Source organism: Amblyraja radiata, chromosome 15 (genome assembly GCF_010909765.2).
Source record: "Amblyraja radiata isolate CabotCenter1 chromosome 15, sAmbRad1.1.pri, whole genome shotgun sequence".
Taxonomy (NCBI): Eukaryota; Metazoa; Chordata; class Chondrichthyes; order Rajiformes; family Rajidae; genus Amblyraja; species Amblyraja radiata.
Genome location: NC_045970.1, coordinates 52,028,127 through 52,048,779, shown reverse-complemented (window position 1 = coordinate 52,048,779; position 20,653 = coordinate 52,028,127).

The following is a 20,653-nucleotide window of genomic DNA, read 5'->3' as shown; positions in this document are numbered from 1 at the left end:
CAGAGATGCTGCCCGTCCCGCTGAGTTACTCCAGCACTTTGTGTCTGTCTTCGTGTAAAACATAATCTGCAGTTCCTTTCTACACATACCGTTATGCAAAAATATTGCTCCTGTATCCAAACATTGAGTGTTTGGAAACATTTAAGGAGATCAAGATAAATCACATCCACAAAGAAACTGGAGCCCTTTGGATGGCCTGGTGTACAGAATGCCGAGTCAATCGAGAAAGGGTCAGATACCAAGTGCTTCGTGCAACTGAAAGCCTGGAAAAGTGTTGAGATTGCAAAGTGAAGTTAAAAGGGAAATTAGAAAAGACATGTCTATGAAAACTAAAGGCGTAAAATAGAAGATAGATCATATGTTTAATGCACAAATATACGAAGAGAAGAACTCAAGGGGGGTCCCGACCCAAAACGTCTTCCGTCCTTTCCCTCCACAGATAATGCCTGATCCACCGAGTTTCACCATGGCATTGTGTTTCCGAAAGAAAGTAGATTCGGTGCCAAATAAGCTCATCTCCATCTGGAGTCAGAGGACCTTTATAAAGTGCTTAATGTTTTTCTAACTATCTTTGCAAACGAGGGGGCGATGTTCTCAGGTGAACAAGCGAAACCGTGGATGGGATAAAGAGGAAGGGTGGCAGAGTCACAACGATAAGCAGAAATGCGTTTTAAGTATAAAGGGGGAACAGCATGCAATGTGATAAGCGGTTAACAAAGTAAGTCAAAGAACACATTAGCTCCTGAAAACTGGAGCATACAAATTGGCTAAACCGAAATGCAGACCAAAACAGTGGGATTTTGTTTTCAAGAAGCTGCAAGCGATCATAAAAAGATATAAAAAGACAAAAATAGATTCTCAGATCAATTGGGATCTTATGTGGGAACTTCGATAGATATATAAAATTAAATAAGCTAGCTAAGTGGGATCATTGGAGAATAAAAATGAGGCTGGAAAGGGGCAATCCTAGGTCAAATTCTTTACGAATGGAGAGAGTTGACGAGTGTTTAATTGTCAATTTACCAGCAGTGGAACAATGAAATAGCAGCATGAGATCATTCACACAATATCAATAAATAATATTTAATGAACAAAAAAAAAATTAATTTAATAGCCCCAATACTAGTGCAAAAAAAAAAGCCTTGTCCTCAGTTAAAACGAATGATGCTTGATCTTGTTGTTACATGAGATCTTATAGGGGCACGTCAGGACAGAAGTTGGGATGTTCTCGTCACTGGGATAGTGTTGAATAAAGGATCTTAGTTACAATATTAGGGGCAAAACATTTAAAACTGCGGTGCAAGCTATTGAGGACGAACCTGGAAAGAGAATTATAGAAGCCAGACCATTGGCAATGCTTAGAGCAGCACAGAAACAGGCCTTTCGGTCTAAACGTCCTTCTGGACTGTGACTCCAATCCGTGCTAATCCTAGAGACAGAAAAGACTGCAGATGCTAAAATCTGAAGCAATCTTTAGAGAGTGGCACAGTGGCGCAGCGGCGGTGTTTCTACATTACGTCACAGAGACCCAGGTTCGATCCTGACTACGGGCGCTGTCTGTACGGAGTTTGCACGTTCTCTCTGAGTATGCGTGGGTTTTCTCCAGGTGCTTCGGTTTCCTCCCAAATTTCAACGACGTGCAGGTTTGTTGGTCAATTGGCTTCTGGAAATAGTCCCTAAAGTGTAGGATAGAACTAGTAAATGGCTGATGGCTGGTCAGCGCACATTCGGTGGGTTGAAGCCCTGTTTTCATGCTGTATCTCTAAACTAAACTAAAAAAAACTGCTGGAGTAACAGAGTGGATCTGAAGAATAGTTCTGACCCGATATGTTATCTGTCCATTCTCTTCCACAGATGCTGCTTGACCTGCTCAGATCCTCCAGCAGTCTTTTGCCCAAGATAATCCCCTTTGCTTGCATTAGGCTAGTATCACTTCTCATTCTAATCTAACTGCCTGTCCAAATGCCCGTTAAATCTTGCAATCTGTTTCTACCAATTTTTCTGGCAGCTCATTCCACATAACCACTGTGCTGTGAAAATCTTGACCTCATTTGACTCTTTTCAATGTCTCACCTCTCATCTTAAACCAATGCCCCTTGGTTTTTAGACTCTGGTATTCGACTTTTCTACCCTGGATGGGAAAATAAAACTGATTATTTACCCTCTGCATGACCTTCATAGCTTTATGCACTTCTATCAGTTCTCCCCTCAGCCTCATACACTGACAAACGCAGGAAGAAAGTTCAAATTTGTCCAACCTGTCCACATAGCTAATTCTCCCTAATTCTGGTGAACATCTTCCACACCTCTCCAAAGCCTCCACGTCCTTACTGTAATGCAGTGATCGTCATTGCACATAGTACTTCAGATGTCGCAATGCCATATGTAATGTCGCAATGTCAGATGTAAGCAATGTGTTGTGTAGCTGCAACATGATTAAACGGCCCAACCAATCAATGCCCTTATCAACGAAGGCAAACAGGCTGCATCCCTTCTTTCCCACCCTATCAACTTCTGTGACTACTTCCAGTGAGATGTGAATTGTACCCACTATCCATCAGTGTATCAATCCTTGTAGTGTTCCTGGTATTTACCTTCCTCGTTCATTTGAGATCCCAAAGTACGACCTCATGTTAAAGTTCAATTTGTTTCAAACAGAGAGCATACAAAGTTATTAACGCAGTAACGTCTTTATTTCGCCAGGCGGGTGTGGGAGGACAGCTCTCACAGTATGTAAATACCGACTTCAGTCCTTCTTTCTCCACACAAAGAGGTAATGTTCAATCAGATATATTTATACCATAATAATCAGCAATTCAGCAATTCTTTATCTTACAGAGCATTGTCCGTGTCCATTGTCCACTTGCCTTGTCCATATATCGCTAAAATCAGAGGATTGACAGGTTCTTCCGATAGAGGAAAGGTTAGCCCATATATGGTTATGCTGAAGGAGCTATTTATGTTCTGATTCAAGCACTCTTGTTTTTTGACGTTGTTGATTAATTGTCTGTACATTACAATCTGTAAAGTAGGGGGTGAGCATTGTCTGAACATCTTCTGTTTGTTTATATCATAGAGCAAAATATCTAGTGTTATTGTGCTGAATTCTCGCTAGTGTAAAAGAAGAAAGGCAAAGCATTCATGTTACTTGTGCTGTAATATCGCTGGCGTTTATATTATAGGACAGACACCTGGTGTTTTAGTGCAGAAATCTCGCTAGTGTAATAGAAGAAAGGTTAAGCGTTCATTTTTTAACTTCTAAATCTACAACATAATCCATTTTGTAACTTCTAATTCATTAAACTCTTTCACTCATACTTGTCTGAATTAAGTTTATCTGGACCAGTAGAGAAAGGATAGTCAAAGAGGGAACAACATAAGTTTGATGGGGCAAAATCAGGCTGACACATGGGTGGCAAGTGCCAGTAGATGTTGGTCAGGACGTAGAAGCACATGTGGAGTGTGTGTATATTAGGATGGAAATTGGGGGGAGGGTCCCCGGAGGAACTGTAAGGGCGATGGACGCCTGATTTTCGATGGTAGGGTGACGATCCAAAAAGTGGTATGTGGGGGTGTCCGAAAATTGACGCCTGTGCCATCTGCAGATGGGAGCTTGGCGTTAACCTTGCTGCCTTGGAATTGAAATAGGAAAGAATAATAAACTTGTCACGCAACCAGTGATTGCAAGATACAAGCATGGAACCCACGATAACTATCGATCACACTAGTTCTATGTTATCCCACTTTCTCGTGCGCTCCTTGCATATCAGGGATAATTCAGAGTGGCCAATTAATCTACATACTTGCACGCCCTTGGGATGGAGGAGGAAACCGGAGAAAGCAGAGGAACCCAACACAATCACAGGGACAACGTGCAAATAGCGCCCAAAGTTACGATCGACCTCGTGTCTCTGGTACAGTGAGACAGCAGCGCCCCAATCTTAAATGGCATAATGATCCAACGTCACCGAGGTTTGGACCGTTGCACACAGATAACTTCAAGAATATAGATCGCATTTAATTGTTCGCGGAGCGTTTAATTGTCACGCCAGCGGTGAGATTATGAAACCTATTTGTTCAATAGCTGTAGCTAACACCAGCGGAGAGGCTGTTTAATTGCCCCCCGGGGCTTTAGCAACAGGTACAAAAGGCACCCACAACGCCGGGCAGGGTACGTCTGTGGCAACACACCTCAACGAAAATGCACGCCCCACCTAGAGGCCTGGTATATGCCGTTTACTACACTACACTTGCAGCCTTCGCAATCCCAGGTGAAGTATTCCGGAGATTATATCCATTCTCTAACTGAATATTGACCTTCAATTTCAGCGAGTGGAGTAAAAACCGTTGACCTGAGATCTTCGCCGCGAACACCAAGGAAGAGGGGATGCAGTGTTTCGGTTCCTATTGAAACGTGGATTAAGAATTAAAATGAAGGCAATTGACCAAACTCTGCGAATGGGTTATTTCCCGCAAAGCTGAAACAATGGATGGAGCCGGTAATACGCTGCCTGGGGTGGCTGCGGTGGAGGTAAATTGAAACGGGTACTAGAGCTGAAAGGCAATGAACCGCGTTGCAAAGGGGAAGAGCAGCACGATTCCGCACAAAACGTGCGGGCTCAGATAATTTCCCTTCGCGCTGAACTGTCTTGTGATTCTGTAGAAAGATTAGAAACTGCAGATGCTGCAAATCTGAGCTAAACGCAGAGTGCTGGAGGAACTTGGCGGACCTGGCGGCATCTGTGGAGGGAATGGATAGGCGACGTTTTGGGTCTGGACCCTTGTTCAGTGATTGTCGGAGAGATGCGGGATGAAGCTTCAATCCTAAGCCTACCCCATCAGCTGTTGGTTTATTATTTCGCGTCTCTCTACCTTTTTAGCTGATTTGTCCAATCATCCCTAAACCACTTGTTCCTGATTTCACGTAACAAGCTCCACTTTCCTCCAACTGTCTATCTGCACCCTGCTTAGACCAGGCTACTGAAAGTACCAATACAACATCCCTAATTTGAAGGTACACAAAATGCTGGAGAAACTCAGCGGGTGCAGCAGCATCTATGGAGTGAAGGAAATAGGCGACGTTTCGGGCCGAAACCCTTCTTCAGACTGATAGGGGGGGGGGGGGGGGGGGAAGGAAGGAAAAGGGGGGGAGGAGGAGCCCGAGGGCGGGGGGATGGGAGGAGACAGCTCGAGGGTTAAGGAAGGGGAGGAGACAGCAAGGGCTAGTAAAACTGGGAGAATTCAACGTTCATGCCATCGGGCCGCAACCAACCCAGGCGGAATATGAGGTGCTGTTCCTCCAATTTCCGGTGTTGATCACTCTGGCAATGGAGGAGACCCAGGACAGAGAGGTCGGATTGGGAATGGGAGGGGGAGTTGAAGTGCTGAGCCACCGGGAGTTCAGGGAGGTTATTGCGGACTGAGCGGAGGTGTTCGGCGAAACGATCGCCCAACCTCCGCTTAGTCTCCCCGATGTAAATCAGCTGACATCTAGAGCAGCGGATGCAGTAGATGAGGTTGGAGGAGATGCAGGTGAACCTTTGTCGCACCTGGAACGACTGCTTGGGTCCTTGAATGGAGTCGAGGGGGGAGGTGAAGGGACAGGTGTTGCATTTCTTGCGGTTGCAACGGAAAGTGCCCGGGGAGGGGGTGGTACGGGAGGGAAGGGAAGAATTGACAAGGGAGTTGCGGAGGGAGCGGTCTTTGCGGAAGGCAGACATAGGGGGAGATGGTAAGATGTGGCGAGTGGTGGGGTCACGTTGGAGGTGGCGGAAGTGGCGGAGGATTATGTGTTGTATTTGCCGGCTGGTGGGGTGAAAGGTGAGGACTAGGGGGACTCTGCCCTTGTTGCGAGTGCGGGGATGGGGAGAGAGAGCAGTGTTGCGGCGTATGGATGAGACCCTGGTGCGAGCCTCATCTACGGTGGCGGAGGGGAATCCCCGTTCCCTGAAGAACGAGGACATTTCCGATGCCCTGGTGTGGAACGTCTCATCCTGGGAGCAGATGCGGCGTAGGCGGAGGAATTGGGAGTAGGGGATGGAGTCTTTACAGGGGGCAGGGTGGGAAGACGTGTAGTCCAGATAGCCATGTGAGTCAGTTGGTTTGTAGTGTATGTCGGTCAGAAGTCTGTCCCCTGCGATGGGGATGGTGAGGTCAAGGAATGGTAGGGAGGTGTAGGAAATGGTCCAGGTGTATTGGAGTGCCGGACGGAAGTTGGTGGTGAAGTGGATGAAGTCAGTCCGTTGTGTGTGGGTGCAGGAGGTGGCCCCAAAGCAGTCGTCAATGTAACGGAGGTAGAGGTCGGGGATGGGGCCCTGATACATCTCGAACAAGGATTGTTCAACGTACCCGACAAAGAGGCAGGCGTAGCTGGGGCCCATGCGTGTGCCCATAGCTACGCCTTGTGTTTGGAGGAAATGGGAGGAGTCAAACGTAAATTTGTTGAGGGTGAGGACCAACTCCGCTAGGCGGAGGAGGGTGTCAGTGGCTGGGTATAGGTTGCTCGTCTGTTCGAGGAAGAACCGGAGGGCTTTGAGGCCATCGTGGTGGGTGATGGAGGTGTAGAGTGACTGGACATCCATGGTGAAGATGAGGGGGTGAGGGCCTAGAGAGTGGAATGCGCTGAGGCGGCGGAGGGTGTCTGAGGTGTCTAGAACATAGGTGGGAAGGGATTTGACCAGGGGGGATAGTATGGAGTCAAGGTATGTGGAGATGAGTTCGGTGGGGCACGAACAAGCAGAGACAATGGGTCTGCCGGGAGAGCCGGGTTGGTGGATTTTGGGGAGAAGGTAAAAACGGGCCGTGCAGGGCTGGGGAACGATGAGGTTGGAAGCTCGGTCGGGCAGGGCGTGGGAATTGATGAAGTCGGTGATGGTGCTAGATATGGTGGCCTGGTGCTCGTCAGTGGGGTCATGGTCCAAGGGTAAGTAGGAGGAGGTGTCCGAGAGTTGGCGCGTGGCCTCAGCTTTGTAGAGATCGACGCGCCAGACTACCACGGCACCTCCCTTGTAGGCTTGAAGTTGCGGTCTCGGGCATGCGTTCGGCGCTTGGCTTAAATCTGCATTATAGTTGGTAAATCACCCTGCTTACCCTTAATTAATCTATTTGAATCGGCATTTCTCAATGAGATTCGTCGCATCTGTTTTCTCCAATCGTCTCAGTTGTTTGTTGCCTCCCTCGTTTGTTGACTTGATTTGTTTTACATTGCAGAAGATGATTTGTCGAACTCGGACTCTTTGCTTCAAGATTTAAAATCATTCATATGTGATCCGTCACCCCCCCCCCCCCCCCCTCACCCACCCACACACGCACCCCGAACCCCTCCCGGTTTAGATCAAAGTGCAGTGACGCGATAAAGTGGTGCATTACGCGCATTCCCATGAAATGCAACAGGCGGCTAAACCATTGACACCTTTCCGGTTTATGTTGAATGCCGCCTGGTATTCTTTTCTCCAACTGGTGTCTCCACACTGGAACCAATCAGGCTGGGGTCTCCGTGCTGTCAAACTTACGTCAGAGATCCGGTTCCGTCAAGAGACATCGTTTTTCTGCAATTATTGAGCCGCAAGAAACTGCTGGAGGAATTCAGCGATTAGAAACATAGAGAAATAGGTGCGGGAGTAGACCATTCAGCCCTTTTGCAACTCTTTACGCAATTTACCATTTTGCATTTCTTTAATTTCGTTATGCAAAATTTGCATGCATTTAATTTGCGATTCGGTTTAAACAGGCTCGACGGCTTTTTTGATTAGAAACACGCCACACAGTCCACGCCAACCCTGAATCGATCAACCGTTCTCCCGTAGTCTTAATCGTTCTCAAACTCAGTCTGAAGAAGGGTCTCGACGTCAAACTTCACCCAATTTCTCTCTCCAGTGATGCTGCCTGTCTCGCTGAGTTAGTCCAGTGTTTTGTGTCTAATCGTTCTCAATCGTTCTATGTTATCCCGCTTTCGCATCTACTCCCTACACGGACCAAAACAAAGGCCAATTAACCTACCACGTCTTGCGGTTGGGATGGGGGGACACGTTGAGGAAACCCACTTAGACACAGAGAGAACATGCAAACTCAACAGAGAAAGCACCCGAGGTCATGATAGCTTCATAGTCTTCATAGCAAAAGGATTTGAGTATAGGAGCAGGGAGGTTCTACTGCAGTTGTCCAGGGTATTGATGAGACCACACCTGGAGTATTGTGTACAGTTTTGGTCTCCAAATCTGAGGAAAGACATTCTTGCCACAGAGGGAGTACAGAGAAGGTTCACCAGACTGATTCCTGGGATGTCAGGACTTTCATATGAAGAAAGACTGGATAAACTCGGCTTGTACTCGCTAGAATTTAGAAGATTGAGGGGGGAATCTTATAGAAACGTACAACATTCTTAAGAGGTTGGACAGGCTAGATGCAGGAAGATTGTTACCGATATTGGGGAAGTCCAGGACAAGGGGCCACAGTTTAAGGATAAAGGGGAAATCCTTTAGGACCGAGATGAGAAAACATCTCTGGAACTCTCTGCCACAGAATGTAGCTGAGGCCAGTTCATTGGCTATATTTAAGAGGGAGTTAGATGTGGCCCATGTAGCTAAAGGGATCAGGGGGTATGCAGATAAGGCAGGTACAGGATACTGAGTTGGATGATCAGCCATGATCATATTGAATGGCGGTGCTGGCTCGAAGGGCCGAATGGCGTACTCCTGCACCTATTTTCTATGTTTCTATGAATGAATCTGGGCCTCTGGCACTGAGATGCAGCAGCCACAAATGCGCTTAAATATTGACGTGTTTGAAATGTCCTTAAAACGTTGTTTCCTCGTGACCTTTAAATCCCTCACTAGCAGCTGAGATCATTAAATGATAGCCGGACATCTTGCCTCAAAGTATCCAACCCGGTCATTTTAATTCGGAATCAAATTTACTTGTGTCGAAGGAAATTTCTTTAACCGAAACTCTTTCTGCAGTTAATTTGGTGGCGATTGTGATCCTGTCGCGAGGAAAGTGCGGTCTCTCCAAATGTATCTCTCGGTACCTGCTGTCCATGGCGGTGACGGATCTCCTGGTTATTATCACGGCAGTGTTACTAAATCGGATTCCTGCCATTTATTTCCCAGGCAGTTTTTTGTCCATTACTCCCGTATGTAGTTTCAGCATCACACTCATCTATGCGGCCAGAGATTGTTCTGTCTGGTTAACCGTCTCTTTCACCTTTGATCGGTTTGTGGCCATTTGCTGCAATAAACTGAAAACAAAATATTGCACCGAAAGGACGGCAACCGTGGTCATCGGAACAGTTTGTGTCTTGGGCTGCCTCGTCAACATTCCCTGGTACTTCTTACACGAACCGATTAACATAATTGACAATATCCCTTGGTATTGTAAACTGAAGAAGCTGCGATATACCTCGCCCATGTGGGCATGCTTTCAGTGGATCGACCGCCTGTTAACCCCTTGCCTCCCGTTCTTCCTCGTGCTTCTTTTCAACGTTTTGACCGTCAGACACATTCTCGCGGCTAGCCGAGCCCGTAAGAGGCTGCGCGCACAGAGTAACGGGGAGAAGCAGAATGACCCCGAGATGGAGAGTCGGAAGAAGTCCATCGTGTTACTCTTTGCCATCTCTTGCAGTTTCATCCTGCTATGGTTGACTTATGTCGTCTATTTCTTCCACGAAAGAATTTACGTAAATTATATCATCAAAGGATACAGCGATCCCGTATTCATTCTCCAAGAAAGTACGAATATGCAACAGCTATTGAGTTGCTGTACAAACACATTCATATATGCAGTGACTCAGAGAAAATTCAGAGAGCAATTAAAGATGCTTGTATTGTCACCTCTGACTTTAATAAGTAAACTTGTTACGCGTTGATATGAATAAGTGTCAATGTTGTTTAAATATAACCTACAGCATGGTTTATATCTAAAAATAAAACATTTATCTGCAGCTATCAACAAAAGTGGTAGAAACAGTTTCCTACATTTGTGACCAAAGCTTAGGATTCACAGTTTATCGTAGATAATACAGCGGGGTAAACGATCATTTGGTACTGGACACGAATACAGCGACTTTTGTAGAGTACTTCCGAGATAGGTTCTCAGAGCAGCTTGTAGTGGCATCTGTCAGGAGAAAAGGCAATTCTTAATTTAGTACTGTGTAATGACCCGGATTTGATAATGGAACTCAAAGGAATATGAACCAGTAGGAAGAAGCGTCCACAATATGATAAGATTTACCCTGAAATTGTAGAGGGAGAAAGTGAAATCGGATGTATTACAGCCGAGCAAAGGGATGATTGAAGTACGAGCCAACGTTGACTTGAAAGGGACCCTAGCAGGAATTACGGTGGAACAGCAATGGCAAGAATTTCTGGGAATAATCCAGAAGGATTGCAGGATCTTTTCATTCCAAAGAGGAAGAGAGATTCTGGGGGGAGAATGTGGTGACCATGGCTGACAAAGGAAGTCAAGGACAGAATACAACTAAAAGAGAAATCATATAACATTGCAAAGATTAGTGAGAAGCCAGAGGATTGGGAAGCTTTAAAAGAACAACAGGAGGTAACTAAAAAGGCAATGCGGGGAGAAAAGATGAAATACGAAGGTAAGTTAGGTAATAAAACAAAATAATACAACCGTTTCTTCAGTTATATAGAAAGTAAGAAAGTAAGAAAGAGGGAAGCGTGGACGTTGGAGCGCTGGAAAACGATTCAGGAGAAAAGAAACGGTAGAGGAGTTGAATAACATTTCTGCATCAGTCTTCACAGTGGAAGACACCAACAATGTGCTTGAAATTCAAGAGATCGGGGGTGGAAGTTAGTGGAGTTGCTATTACTAATGTCATAAGATCATAAGTGGTAGGAGCAGGATTAGGCTTTTTGGACCATCAAGTCTACTCCGCCATTCAATAATGGTTGATCTATCACTCCCTCCCAACGCCATTGTCCTGCCTTCTCCCCATTAGCCCTGACACCCGTATATATACACATGCACACATATTCACGCTGATGTGCCTTATTTATAATTGCATCAGTGTTCTGGGTCCAGGAAAGATCTTCCGAAATATGCATGCCAAAGAATTTGAAGTTTTTGACCCTGTCCACCATCAACCTATTGATATAATCAGGGTTGCGTGTCCACATCCTTCCCCTTCCAAAGTCCACAATCAGTTCCTTGTTTTTACTTTTGTTGAGGGCCAGATTGTTGAGCCGGCACCATTTGGTCAATCGGTCGATCTCACTTCTATATTCTGACTCATGACCATCCATAATTCATCCAACATCGGTGGTGTCGTCGGCGAACTTGATGATGGAGATCGCACTATGTCCGGCTACACAGTCATGGGTATAAAGCAGGGGACTGAGCTCGCAGCCTTGAGCTGCTCCGGTACTGATTGTTACTGAGTATGAAGTATTCTTGCCAATTCGAAGAGACTGTGATCTGGGGATGGGGAAGTCGAGGATCCAATTGTAGAGGGATGCGCTGAGACACAGTTCAGTGAGCTTGGTAACCAACAGGGAGGGGATGATGGCATTGAATGCCAAGCTGTAGCCTCTAAACAACAGCATGACGTAAGTGTTTTATTGTCCAGTGGTCCAAATGCGGAGTGGAGAGCCATTGAGATCGCATCCTCCGATGACCTGTTGTGGCGGTAGGCAAACTATAGTGGGTCGAGATAGGAGTTGATATGCCCCATAACCAACCTCTCAAAGCACTTCATCGCCACAGATGTCAGTGCCCTGGTCGATACTCATTGAGGCACGTCACCTTACTCTTCTTTGGCACCGGTATTATTTATACCCTCTTAAAGCAGGTGGGAACCTCAAACCTCAAAAGTGAGAGGTTGATTCGGTTTAAATACAAAAGCTCCACCCAGTTGGTTTGCACCGGTTTTGAGAACTGGACCGGGTATACCATCAGGCACTTTCCGCGGATCCACGGGAGGGTCTTCTGACGTCGGTCTCTGTGATCGATCTTCCTTGGTCTGGGATGTGTCTGAACGTGTCCAAGATGTCCTGAAATGAGAGGGAGAGGAGCCCGAGGTCGTGGTACATATAGGTACCAATGACATAGGTAGAAAAAGGGAAGAGGTCCTGAAAGGAGAATTTAGGGAGTTAGGAAGAGAGTTAAGGAAAAGGACCGCAAAGGTAACAATCTCATGATTACTGCCTGTGCCACGCGACAGTGAGAGTAGGAATGGAGCGAGGTGGAGGATAAATGCGTGGCTGAAGGACTGGTGCAGTGGGTAGGGATTCAAGTTTCTGGATCATTGGAACCTCTTTTGGGGAAGGTGTGACCTGTACAAAAAGGACGGGTTCACTTGAACCCGAGGGGGACCAATATCCTGGCGGGGAGATTTGCAAAGGCTACTGGGGAGACTTTAAACTAGAACGGTTGGGTGGAGGGACTCAAATAGAGAAAGCTTGTAGAAAGTGTGTGAGGCAGGAGGCAGAGAAGGGATGCACTCAGACCCAACATGTAGGGGGGAAAGAAGAAAAAGATAATACACAGAGAATAAGAGCTGGTGGGTTTCTTAAATGTGTGAGCAGAGAGACAGAGGGTGTAAAATGCAGGTAGAAGCAATAGGTAGCAAGGTGAAACGTAAAAGTGGTAGGCAGACAAATCCAGGGCAAAATCAAAATGGGCCATTTTTCAACATAATTGTATAAGGGGTAAGAGTGTTGTAAAACAAGCCTGAAGGCTTTGTGTCTCAATGCAAGGAACATTCGTAATAAGGTGGGCGAGTTGAATGTGCAGATAGCTATTAATGACTATGATATAGTTGGGATCACGGAGACATGGCTCCAGGGTGACCAAGGCTGGGAGCTGAACATCCAGGGATATTCAATATTCAGGAGGGATACACAGAAATGAAAAGGAGGTGGGGTAGCGTTGCTGGTTAGAGAGGAGATTAACGCAATAGAAAGGAAGGACATTAGCTTGGAGGATGTGGAATCAATATGGGTAGAGCTGCGAAACACTAAGGGACAGAAAACGCTAGTGGGAGTTGTGTACAGGCCACCTAACAGTAGTAGTGGAATCGTAGATGGCATAAAACAGGAAATTAGAAATGCGTGCAACAAAGGTAAAACAGTTATAATGGGTGACTTCAATCTACATATAGATTGGGTGAATCAAATTGGCATGGGTGCTGAGGAAGAGGATTTCTTGGAATGTATACGGGATAGTTTTCTAAAGCAACATGTAGAGGAGCCAACGAGAGAGCAGGCTATTCTAGACTGGGTATTGAGTAATGAGGAAGAGTTAGTTAGCAGTCTTGTTGTACGTGGCCCCTTGGGCAAACGTGACCATAATATGGTTGAGTTCTTCATTAGGATGGAGAGTGACATAATTAATTCAGAAACAAGGGTTCTGAACTTAAAGAAAGGTAATTTTGCGGGTATCAGACGTGAATTGGCCAAGATAGACTGGCAATTGATTCTTAAAGGGTTGACGGTGGATATGCAATCGAGGACATTTAAAGGCTGCATGGATGAACCACAACAATTGTTCATCCCAGTTTGGCAAAATAATAAATCAGGGAAGGTAGTGCATCCGTGGATAACAAGGGAAATCAGGGATGGTACCAAAACTAAAGATGAAGCATACAAATTAGGCAGAAAAATCAGAGGACTGGGAGAAATTCAGAGTCCAGCAGAGGAGGACAAAGGGCTTAATTAGGAAAGGGAAAATAAATTATGAAAGAAAACTGGCAGGGAACATAAAAACTGACTGCAATTTTTTTTATAGATATGTGAAGAGTAAAAGATTAGTTAAAATAAATGTAGGTCCCTTGCAGTCAGAAATAGGTGAATTGATCATGGGGAACAAGGACATGGCAGACCAATTGAATAACTACTTTGGTTCTATCTTCACTAAGGAAAACTTAATTAATCTGCCGGAAATAGCAGGGGACCGGGGGTCAATTGAGATAATAATAATAATAATAATAACTTTATTTATAAAGCACTTTAAACAACTGCAGTTGCCACAAAGTGCTGTACATGAGAACTCATGGACAAAAAGCTATTACAAACCATTAAAAATCGTAAAACGAAGGACTATAAAAAACGCACTAAAAATTAAAAGACATTAAAAGCACTAAGAACAGGAGCAATGCCTCAGCCAGTGTCGAAAGCCAAAGAATAAAAATGTGTTTTTAGGGAGGATTTGAAGATGGACAGTGAGGGGGCCTGTCTGATGTGCAGCGGCAAGGTGTTCCAGAGTGCCGGAGCAGCAACAGAAAAGGCTCTATCCCCTCTGAGCTTCCGCATAGACCTTGGTACCTCAAGGAGCAGCTGATCAGCTGACCTGAGGCACCGGGCAGGAGCATATAGGTGGAGCAGCTCAGAGAGGTAAGGCGGGGCGAGCCCATTCAACGATTTAAAAACAAATAAAATAATTTAGAAATGAACTCGAAAGTGCACTGGGAGCCAGTGAAGGGAGGCCAAAATTGGCGTAATGTGCTCCCTCTTTCGAGTTCCGGTCAAAAGGCGAGCGGCAGCATTTTGAACAAGCTGGAGACGAGCCAATGAAGCTCGTGCGACTCCAGAGTAGAGTGCGTTACAGTAATCCAGCCTAGATGTAATAAAGGCATGGATTACTGTTTCAAAATGCTGCCGCTCGAGAATGGGCTTCACCTTTGCCAGCTTCCTTAGGTGAAAGAAGCTGGACTTAACCACCGCGCCTATTTGTTTATCTAGTTTAAAATCACCGTCCATCCTAAAACCCAGGTTCAAAACGGTTGGCTTTACAGACAATGTCAGTGGACCCAAGTCAACAAAGGGAGGTTCACGGCAGCCATTGGGGCCAAACAAAATCACCTCTGTCTTCTCTTCATTAAGTCCCAGAAAGTTTAAGGCCATCCAGGACTTAATGTCCTCAAGACAAGACAGAAGTGATTTTAGAGAATAGTCGTCTTCTTTCCTGAGTGGCATATATAACTGGCTATCATCTGCGTAAAAGTGAAAGGAGATGCCATACCTTCTTAAAATTGAGCCCAGAGGAAGTAGGTATAAAGGGAAGAGCAGGGGCCCTAAAATTGAGCCCTGTGGAACCCCATATACCAAGGGAGTAGAGGAGGATTCAAAGCCAGCAAGGCTTACACGCATGGTTCTGTCTGCCAGATAGGACCTGAACCATCCCAGGGCACTGAGATGGAGTGAGATGGAGGAACTGAGTGAAATCCAGGTTAGCCGGGAAGTGGTGTTAGGTCAATTGAATGGATTAAAGTCCGATAAATCCCCAGGGCCAGATAGACTGCATCCCAGAGTACTTAAGGAAGTAGCCCCAGAAATAGTGGATGCATTAGTGATAATTTTTGAAAACTCTTTAGATTCTGGAGTAGTTCCTGAGGATTGGAGGGTAGCTAATGTAACCCCACTTCTTAAAAAGGGAGGGAGAGAGAAAACGGGGCATTACAGACCAGCTAGTGTAACATCGGTAGTGGGGAAACTGCTAGAGTCAGTTATTAAAGATGGGATAGCAGCACATTTGGAAAGTGGTGAAATTATTGCACAAAGTCAGCATGGATTTATGAAAGGTAAATCATGTCTGACGAATCTTATAGAATTTTGCGAGGAGGTGACTAGTAGAGTGGACAAGGGACAACCAGTGGATGTGTTAAATCTGGACTTTCAGAACGTTGTCGACAAGGTCCCACATAAGAGATTAGTATACAAACTTAAAGCAGACGGTATTGGTAGTTCAGTATTGATGTGGATAGAGAACTGGCTGGCAAACAGGAAGCAAAGATTAGGAGTTAACGGGTCCTTTTCAGAATGACAGGCAGTGAATAGTCGGGTACCGCAAGGCTCAGTGCTGGGACCCCAGCTATTTACAATATATATTAATGATTTGGACGAGGGCATTGAATGCAATATCTCTAGGTTTGCGGATGACACGAAGCTGGGGGGGGGGGGGGGGGGGGGGGGGGGCAGTGTTAGCTGTGAGGAGGATGCTAGGAGACTGCAAGGTGACTTGGATAGGCTGGGTGAGTGGGCAAATGCATGGCGGATGCAGTATAATTTGGATAAATGTGAGGTTATCCACTTTGGTGGCAAAATCAGAAAAGGAGACTATTATCTGAATGGTGGCCGATTAGGAAAAGGGGAGATGCAACGAGACCTGATGCAACGAGACCTGGGTGTCATGGTACACCAGTCATTGAAAGTAGGCATGCAGGTGCAGCAGGCAGTGAAGAAAGCGAATGGTATGTTAGCATTCATAGCAAACCGATTTGAGTATAGGAGCAGGGAGGTTCTACTGCAGTTGTACAGGGTCTTGGTGAGATCACACCCGGAGTATTGCGTGCAGTTTTGGTCTCCTAATCTGAGGAAGGACGTTCTTGCCATAGAGGGAGTACAGAGAAGATTCACCAGACTGATTCCTGGGATGTCAGGACTTTCATATGAAGAAAGACTGGATAGATTCGGCTTGTACTCGCTAGAATTTAGAAGATTGAGGGGGGATCTTATAGAAACGTACGAAATTCTTAAGGGGTTGGACAGGCTAGATGCAGGAAGATTGTTCCCGATGTTGGGGAAGTCCAGAACAAGTGGATCACAGTTTAAGGATAAAGGGGACATCGTTTAGGACTGAGATGAGAAAAACATTTTTTACACAGAGAGTGGTGGATCTCTGGAATTCTCTGCCACAGAATGTAGTTGAGGCCAGTTCATTGGCTATATTTAAGAGGGAGTTAGGTGTGGCCCTTGTGGCTAAAGGGATCAGGGGGTATGGAGAAAAAGCAGGTACGGGATACTGAGTTGGATGATCAGCCATGATCATATTGAATGGCGGTGCAGGCTCGAAGGGCCGAATGGCCTACTCCTGCACCTATTTTCTATGTTTCTATGTTTCTAAGACAACCAACGAGTCAGGGGCTCACACCTCACCAAGCTCAATTGCTGACCATGTTTGGGATTGAGTAATATCCAAATAGAAATGGCGAGTTTTGGATGCTTGAAACAAAAGAGCTTACTTGTATGAATTATGCAGCGATTAGAGTTATTTGAAGTAATTCAAAATTAATATAGTTATTAACCAAAAATCATTTTCCAACGAGTTTGTGCGCAAATTTAATTGGCATCATCTTGTACCTTAAGCCCATGCCCTCTATTTTCAAACACCCTGGGGGAAAGTTTGACCCTCTGTCTCAATAACCCTCTGATTATATACATCACTAAATATTATCTCTCAGCCTCCGATTCCCAGGAATCAAGAATTCCCTGCTCCCATCCGTGGCATTCGTTTCTGATCTGTTAGAACAAAAACAGACATTCCATGAGTGTTGTTGAGACTATGAGCTACGTGATTAATCCAACATATCCAGCTATTGTCTCAAGGCGTCATTGATGGGGAATGAGATTAGACAGATGCTTATTTGGATGTCCAGCAGTGACAAATGTGGTAATTTGAGGTATTTGATATGCCTAGAGACCAATACTAGGCTGAAGTGAAAACTATCACAAATGATCCGGGGAAAAAAAGCTCCAATGCTACAAGAACAGCATCATAAAACTTAGAAAATGACCACAGCAACCCCACCCCAACTCAAAACATTGGCAGACACTATAAATAATCCTTGACTTGTCAAGTTGCATTAAGGAAGTGTAAAGGAAAGGCATGTCTAGCCCCCACAGATGCTGCTTGATCCATCTAGTTGATTTTTGGCTCTAGATTGTGGCATCTGCACAAATGCCTGCTAATTGTTCTTGATGGCCACTAACAGAATATCCAAATCTGCAATTGATTGTTAAAATTGAAAGTAGCATGTGCATATGAACATCATCTGTACATTCTCCAAATCTTGTATCAGCTCAACCTGGAGAGACTCTTCATTGCTATAGGGTCAAAATCCCAGAGCTCATTTGTAAGTTTGAAAGGCTAACAGTTATTCATAATGGAAAGATGGACAGACTGGTATTGCGAGTTGTACCTGCATGCCAATGTGAAGCTGTAATCTCGAAACAGGCTCCCTCCCTCACCCCCCTCCTTCCCCATTGTCCATTGTTCTTCCCCCGTCATGTCAGTCCCCCCATGCCGGGTCCTCCATGGGTCTTCCCCACCCCGCCCACCCTCACAACGGTTCCCCACGCTCTCATCGACCGCCAACCGCGGGTCGATCCGTGAGGCTTCACCACCATCGCTGCGAGGCTCCGCCACCGCCGCCAAGTCTTCACCGTCGTCGCCGAGCGCCCATTGCCGCGAGGTAAAGTGATACAATACTTACTGATAGTGGATACTTACGGAGCTCCTTGATAAAGTTATACTCTTTATATTCTGCTTGCACTCTGCATAACTTGGTTGTCGGACGTCTGCAACACATGGCAGAAATTGTAAAACTTAATGAGGGAAGGAGAAAAGTTTTAATAAGAATCACTAAAAGTGATGATTTGCACAAGGGAGAGGAGGGGAAAAAGTTAACTGCAAGTGTTTAACAAATCACTAAATATATTACAGAACAATGTCAGTGCTTTTGTATTTCATTAGCTAGAACTGTTTTGGTACATTATTAGTTCTGTAATAATTTTCCACTACCCTATTATCACCCTACGAAGACCAACAGAAAAGGAGTTTCCATGGAAAATTTAGTGTTTTTGGAATTAAAGTCGAGGCCATACCTTCTTTTAATGGCTCGAGGCTATTTGCCCTAATCTGGTTTTCAATGCACAGTCATCTATTGTAGTGCGAAGCAAAACCGATTTAAAAACAATGATAGACCATCACTCAAGGAGAAACATTGCAGTTATGGGCTCATCCGTCTTAACCAGTTGAAAGAGACAGCACAGTTATACCAACTGCGCTGTCTCTTTCAACTGGTTAAGACAGACGCCAAAAGACAGACAATATCCCTAACCACTTGGAAAAAGGTGTGGAGTCCAGTTGACATCATGCCAGTAAGTTTCCAGACTTCTCAAGTATTCAAGAAGACCAAGTACAGATCTGGATGAGGGAATTGAAGGCAATATCTCCAAGTTTGCGGATGACACTAAGCTGGGGGGCAGTGTTAGCTGTGAGGAGGATGCTAGGAGACTGCAAGGTGACTTGGTTAGGCTGGGTGAGTGGGCAAATGTTTGGCAGATGCAGTATAATGTGGATAAATGTGAGGTTATCCATTTTGGTGGCAAAAACAGGAAAGCAGACTATTATCTAAATGGTGGCCGACTAGGAAAAGGGGAGATGCAGCGAGACCTGGGTGTCATGGTACACCAGTCATTGAAAGTAGGCATGCAGGTGCAGCAGGCAGTGAAGAAAGCGAATGGTATGTTAGCTTTCATAGCAAAAGGATTTGAGTATAGGAGCAGGGAGGTTCTACTGCAGTTGTACAGGGTCTTGGTGAGACCACACCTGGAGTATTGCGTACAGTTTTGGTCTCCAAATCTGAGGAAGGACATTATTGCCCCAGAGGGAGTGCAGAGAAGGTTCACCAGACTGATTCCTGGGATGTCAGGACTGTCTTATGAAGAAAGACTGGATGGACTTGGTTTATACTCTCTAAAATTTAGGAGATTGAGAGGGGATCTTATAGAAACTTATAAAATTCTTATGGGGTTGGACAGGCTAGATGCAGGAAGACTGCTCCCGATGTTGGGGAAGTCCAGGACAAGGGGTCACAGCTTAAGGATAAGGGGGAAATCCTTTAAAACCGAGATGAGAAGAACTTTTTTTCACACAGAGAGTGGTGAATCTCTAGAACTCTCTGCCACAGAGGGTAGTCGAGGCCAGTTCATTGGCTATATTTAAGAGGGAGTTAGATGTGGCCCTTGTGGCTAAGGGGATCAGAGGGTATGGAGAGAAGGCAGGTACGGGATACTGAGTTGGATGATCAGCCATGATCATATTGAATGGCGGTGCAGGCTCGAAGGGCCGAATGGCCTACTCCTGCACCTAATTTCTATGTTTCTATGTTTCAATTAATGTACCAATGGTTCAAAGTAGTTTTCTCCGGAATTCTCGGCCTCCCCTCACACTTCAAAGATGTACAGATAACTTCAAGAACATAGATCGCATTTAATTGTCCGCGGATTGGTAGTCACGCCAGCGGTGAGATTGTGAAACCTATTTGTTCAATGGCTGTAACTAACATCAGCGGAGAGGCTGTTTAATTGCCCCCCGGGGCTTTAGCAACAGGTACAAATGGCACCGACAACGCAGGACAGGGTACGTCTGGGGTAACACACCTCAAAGAAAATGCACGCCCCACCTAGAGGCCTGGTATATGCCGTTTACTACACAACACTTGCATCCTTCGCAATCCCAGGTGAAGTATTCCGGAGATTATATCCATTCTCTAACTGAATATTGACCTTCAATTTCAGCTAGTGGAGTTAAAACCGTTGACCTGAGATCTTCGCCGCGAACACGAAGGAAGAGTGGATGCAGTGTTTCGGTTTCTATTGAAAGGAGGATTAATAATTAAAATGAAGGCAATTGACCAAACTCTGCGAATGGGTTATTTCCCCCAAAGCTGGACGAATGGATGGAGCCGGGAATACGCTGCCTGGGGTGGCTGCGGTGGAGGTAAATTGAAAAGGGTACTAGAGCTGAAAGGAAATGAACCGCGTTGCTAAGGGGAAGAGCAGCACGATTCCGCACAAAACGTGCGGGTTCAGATAATTTCCCTTCGCGCTGAACTGTCTTGTGATTCTGTAGAAAGATT